The sequence below is a fragment of the Rhinopithecus bieti genome, unplaced genomic scaffold, assembly GCF_001698545.2.
Source record: "Rhinopithecus bieti isolate Rb0 unplaced genomic scaffold, ASM169854v2 scaffold_27010, whole genome shotgun sequence".
Lineage (NCBI taxonomy): Eukaryota > Metazoa > Chordata > Mammalia > Primates > Cercopithecidae > Rhinopithecus > Rhinopithecus bieti.
This window is the reverse complement of record NW_016812757.1, coordinates 1,163,965-1,169,766: the sequence shown is the minus strand read 5'-3', so window position 1 is coordinate 1,169,766 and position 5,802 is coordinate 1,163,965. Positions and strand designations below refer to the sequence as shown.

The 5,802-nt window shown below is 42.0% G+C and overlaps 1 long non-coding RNA gene across 1 annotated transcript in view; it reads left to right on the top strand.

Moving 5' to 3' along the window:
* LOC108545149 (uncharacterized) overlaps positions 1-5,343 on the top strand; it is a 48,677-nt gene extending 43,334 nt beyond the window's left edge. Inside the window, exon 3 of the long non-coding RNA XR_001890061.1 lies at positions 5,156-5,343. This is a non-coding gene — a long non-coding RNA (uncharacterized LOC108545149). The remainder of the gene's footprint in view (positions 1-5,155) is intronic.
* The last annotated feature ends 459 nt before the right edge of the window (positions 5,344-5,802 follow it).

Genomic DNA, 5,802 nt, shown 5'->3' with positions numbered 1-5,802 from the left:
TTTGAGACAGAGTCTTATTCTTTCGCCCAGGCTGCTGTGGTGGAGGTTGCCTGTAATCCCAGCTACTTGGGAGGCTGAGTCAGGAGAATCACTTGAACCTGGGAGGCAGCAATCTCGGCTCACTGCAACCTCTGCCTTCTGGGTTCAAGTGATTCTCCTGCCTCAGCCTCCCGAGTAGTTGGGATTACAGGCATCCTCCACTATGCCAGGCTAACTTTTGTAGTTTTTGTATTTTTAGTAGAGACGGGGTTTTGCCATGTTGGTCAGGCTAGTCTTGAACTCCTGACCTCAGGTGATCTGCCCGACTCGGCCTCCCAAAGTGCTGGGATTACAGGCGTGAGCCACCATGCCTGGCCTAGTGTGTGTTTTTATTCTTCTTAATTATCTTAGACATTATTATTTGATTCAACATAATAACAGTCATCATGATGAGGATTAATGTTTATTAGCCTCTTACTATGCACCAGTCATTTGCCTAAATGGTTACATGACGTTGCTTTTTATTCTCCCAAAACCCTATGTGGTCGATGCTTTTATTATCTCCAAGTGGCCAAGAAGGACATTATTTCAGAAAAGTATTACAGGTATTCCTAAGGCTGTAAAACAAGTGGAAGAGCTGGAATTTGAACCCAGTTCTGTCTGAAATCACTACCACCCAATGGAGGATTTGATATGAATGAACAGCATCTTTCTTCTTATGTAATCGTATAATAAATCACATTATTAAATGTTAAGTAAAGTCATTGCAAGTTACCATAATCGTGATAGAAAATGATACGGGGCAATGCTGGCTGTGAGTGCCGTGCTCATAAACGCCATGCCTGACTCACACACCAGGTGTCTTTTTCTTTTCTTTTTTCTTTTTTTTTTTGAGACAGGGTCTCACTGTGTCATCCAAGTTGAAGAGTACACTCGCAATCATGGCTCATTGGAGCCTCAATCTCCCAGGCTAGGGTGTTCCTCCCACCTCAGTCTCCTGAGTAGATGGGAATATAGGGACATGCCACCACACCCAGCCAATTCTTTTGTAGTGTAGTGACAGGGTTTTGCCGTCTTGCCCAGACTCATCTTGAACTCCTGGGCACAAGTGATCCTCCCACCGTGGCCTCCTGAAGTGCCGGGATTACAGGCGTGAGCTACTGTGCCCAGCCCCGTCACGCATCTCTGTTGGATTAATCAATAGAGGGAGGCACGCTGATACATGCACTGATGCTATGACCCATCTTCACATGCTGACTCCCTATTTTGGTTATTTCCGTAGAGCTATATTATTGCTTTATTTTATCCTCTTCCATAATATATGTTTCAGTATAAAATATTTATTGGGAAAATACATGTCACATTTAGACAGGCTATGTGGATTCATTTTGCTGTTGTTTATATAAAAATGGCATAGAGATGTTTAAAAATGTAATACTGTATTTGTATAAAAATAGATTAACTATAATTAACTTCTGACCCAAAGACACTAGGCTTACCTAGAATGTGCTCAGCATATGAATAAGAAATTCTTTCTTTGATTACATAATTGCCTGTGGACTTCCTTAGGGACAAAGACAGGAAGCTCTTCTTGGTGAGTGGGTTTTCGACCTGTGTTCAGACCTCAGAGGAGATCTCCAGGCAGATCAGTCCCTTCTCTGTCCGGCATTCAGCTGGGGCCTTCAGTATGCTGAGAATCCTTCTTTACTAAGGCAGAGTCCGTCCAGATGTACCCAGATATCACAGCACTCACCAGCCTGTGATTACAAAATAAGGTGACCTTCATTTTAAAGGCCAAATTATCCATTGAAACACACTGGCCTGGTCACTGGAAATTAAGTTTCCACACTTCGGCTCATTTTCTCCAGTTCCCTCCAGTTCTGAGGTGCCATAGGGAGCAGCAACCGCACCACGTTCACCCCATCCTTCTCTCCCCACTCTGAATTCCACTCCATTCCTTCCCCACTAAGGGCCCTGCTGAAGCATCTGCTTCATCAGGGAGTCCTGCTGTCCCGCCCTGGGGAGATTCACTCACAACAAGGTTCCTCCTGACCCCCTCCATCCTCTTCTCCAGCCTTCTCTGCTTCTTCCCATGCAGTGCCCTATCCACGTCTCTCAGCCCAGAGTCTTCACAGAGCCGCTCTTCCCCCAGTCCACACCCTTCCCAGGCTCCTGAGGGAAGAGGACAGGGTTTTTTCAGGCTCCCATGCCCCTCGTGGTCACTCCTAATTGTGAGATTGTGGGAATTTTGAGGGGCAGCCTTCGAACCTTATGAGCAATCATGGAGACAGAGCTGCCATTCCAGTCATTCTCCTTTCAACATCAGGACATGAAAGAAGCAAGAATCCATTACCGAAGTAACTTACTATTTTTCTAGAAATAATGAAGTGGAGCCTATATGGAGGGGGTGTTTCCTTCGTCTTAGCTTGATTTGTTTACCTCTCTCCCCAGTTACCCTCTGAAACATGTTTTCTGCTGCCCCACAGTAGCTGAGAATGCTGTGCTTCAAACTCACCTGAAATAATGCCAGGTCTAATTGCATCCTTTTGGATTTCAAAACCTCAACTTGATGGAAAGATGAAGGAAGATTCACACAGGCCATCCTGTCCTTTTGTGTTTCCTCCTCCCTCATCTTCTCCTTTTGAAGATGGCACATGGGGCACCCAGAAGTGGTTGCACCCTCTCTGCAGCAATGGAGGGCAGCAAGCCTTATGTCCTCCTCTTTGGACCTGCACTGTGTTTTGCAAACTGAAGCTCATGCTGCTTGGCTTCTGGGCACTGGAATACACTCCTGGCCCCTGCATCTGAAGTGTCCAGGGCTGGTGCTGACTGAGGCCCTCCCCCATGGCCAGGTGATGGTTCCCCCCTCCACACCTGCTCATGCTCCTGGGCCTTGAGATGCAGTGGTCAACTACATCCTGATCCTAGCTTGGACCTCAGGAGTGTTCCTCTGACTGTCCCTCCCCCTTATAGAACTTTCAATCTCCCTTTGCTCTTCTTGTCACTCACTGGGTCAGCCAGGATTTTCTCCCTTGAAGGCAGCAGCAGAGATGGGACACCCAGGACCCCTGCCTACCTGCTGTAAGAAAAATGGATATGCTGCCAACAAGAATAGACCAAGGCAGACATCCAGTCCAGCATGACTCAGCAAGTTTGGAGCACAGGCGCACACTCTGCTCATTATGTAATATGCCTCACGCCATGTGAGGCAAATTAAGTGGTCACCCATGTGAGCTTGTGCTTGGCTGGGAGCCACTATTTTCTATAAAATATAATTACCTTAATGCTGTACACATGGCTTGTACCCAGGCTCGCTTGCACTCAGCCTTGCTTGTGCTCAGAGAGAGAGTAAAGTCATGTTGAAACTGTCTATGCTTCCTTGAGTGTTTTTCCAGCTACCTGCCATTCACCACTGACTTCCACCAGACTACAGTTAGAACCTGACACCTGTGCTGCGTTTTTACTCCTCTGTGCCCACTTCATTGCCCCAAGATTGATTCTCCATGGCCTTGACAGGTGCATGACCTCTCCCCTGGGGGGTGTGGAGTCAGTTCCCTTCCCTCACTCTAGGATTTCCCTACTTTTCTGATCACTTCCAATCCTGCCTTTCAGGTGTTTAGCAGTGTATAGAGGGGTGAGTGGGATGGCAGAACCCGGGCACTCCTGTCAATGATGCATCCTTCACTTTCGCCGTCTCCTTCCCTGTCTTCTCCTTTTCCATTACTCAAGCCACTGACCTCAGAACTTCGGAAAGTGAATGTAAATGTATATTGTTCTCAATATTTCTACTTTTCTGTTGTGGAAACTTCCCTTGTATCATAATATTCTTGTTATTTGATTCTCCAAATGTAGATCCTTACTATTTTAAAAGAAGCATTAAAAATCAGAAGAAACTAAGATTTTTTTGTTCAGCAAGATTTGACTTTCAGCCTATTGTAGACTTAGTAGATCAAATTTAATATACAAAGTTGTATAATAACTTCTTTGCTCTAGAACATTTATATCCTTTTCTAATGACACAGAGGCCCCAATCCATTTGTCTAGGAAACTGTAGTGTAACATGATTTTGGAAAAAATATATTTTATAACATTTAAATATCAATATGTTTTTATGTTATTTATACAGTATGTATATATTATGTATAATACATATGAAATAAATATAAACATATATCATATATATTTATCTTTTTCTGTCTCAAAGGTTTAAACTCAATGTTATTTTAGGATACATGTATATATCCTAAACTCAATGTTATTTAGGATAATATATATATTTATACATAATGTATATCTTATATATTTACATATTATGTATATATTATATATGATATATAATATATTATTATATATTTATCCTGTCATAACATTGAGTTAAACACTTTGAGACAGAAAAAGAGGAAATCCTGCCATAAAAGTTGCCTACCCTACATAAATATAAAATATTTATTTTTATGTTCAAATGACCCGGCTCTTATCCTTACGTGAGGTAACAAATAATAAATACCATTAATGTCAACATTTGAAATGCATTTAACACTTCAATGATTTATAAAGCCTGACATGACCTAAACATCCCTGACTTATCCCTTTAATTCAGGCTCCATAATTAGTCAATCAACAGGTCTTGCCATCTTTCCATTTCTTCAAATTTTCACCTTCATCCATAACAGCTGGTTGTCAGTCATGATTACTCCCTGCTCCTTATAGGGTTATTCAGGGTTTTCATTGCAATTATAAGTTAAACGCCATCATCTCTAGATCTCATGAGATGGAAACAAAGAACTCCTGTCCCATGAAAGGCTATGAAGCATATCATTCCACAGATTCTTCTAGTCCATGATGTCTCATATATTTTATTATAACATAAAAGTATAGATATACAGTCATTTGCCAAAGTTCTGACATAAGGCCAGGAACGTTTCTTTGAGCATAGATGGGTCAGCTGGAGTTATGCATCGTTTTTCTTACATAAAGCCACAAACAATGCCTTACATATAATTTCCAGATATTTTGCTTTAAAGTGTAACGCAAAGCAATTTAACTACATAATCCTTCAGGTTTTATGGAACTTTCTTCAGACTTTCACAGTGGTTTTGCTTATACTTAATTTGCATCTATCTTTTTTTAAATTTTCATACTTAATTGATTTCCTTAATATTTAATTAACTTTCAGAATAATAAGAACCCCTGGCATAAGCAGTCTTGTGAACACAAGGAACTCTCTCACTACTGCCACCGTATCTACTGCCTCTTTGTGAAGACAGTATCTGAACTGGTGAGAGCAGTGTGAGTGCCCTCAAGTAGCCTACTGGCTGAAGTCTGCATGCAACCTGCCTCAGGACCTCACAGGCACCAGAGACCCACAGGTAAGTGGCAGGTCAGGAGGATGTAGTTCAGGTGAAGACGTTTACTGTACCTGAGGTTTGCAGGTTATGCATCTTTACGCCTCCATGCATTTACTCTATAATGTTGTACTTTGCCTTTTGCCAAAAACTGCTAATTCTTCACAACCTAGACGGTAACCACTTTACCTGCATGGCCTCCTCCAACACCCTACTACCCGCTCAGCTCTTCTTTATTACTATAGAGACTTGGACACATCTTGGACACACGCCATTTTATTATGGAAACAATTTTATTGTACATACTTTTCTTCCCTACTAAACTTTAAACTTCTGAAGACAGAGACTGTTTTTTTTTTTAAATCTCTGCATCCTAGTACCTAACACAGCAACAGGCATGCCCAGTGAATTTTGCTTAGTTGAATGAATGAATGGATATTCTGCTAAATGGAGTTATTTTCTGTCTCTTCATGCTATT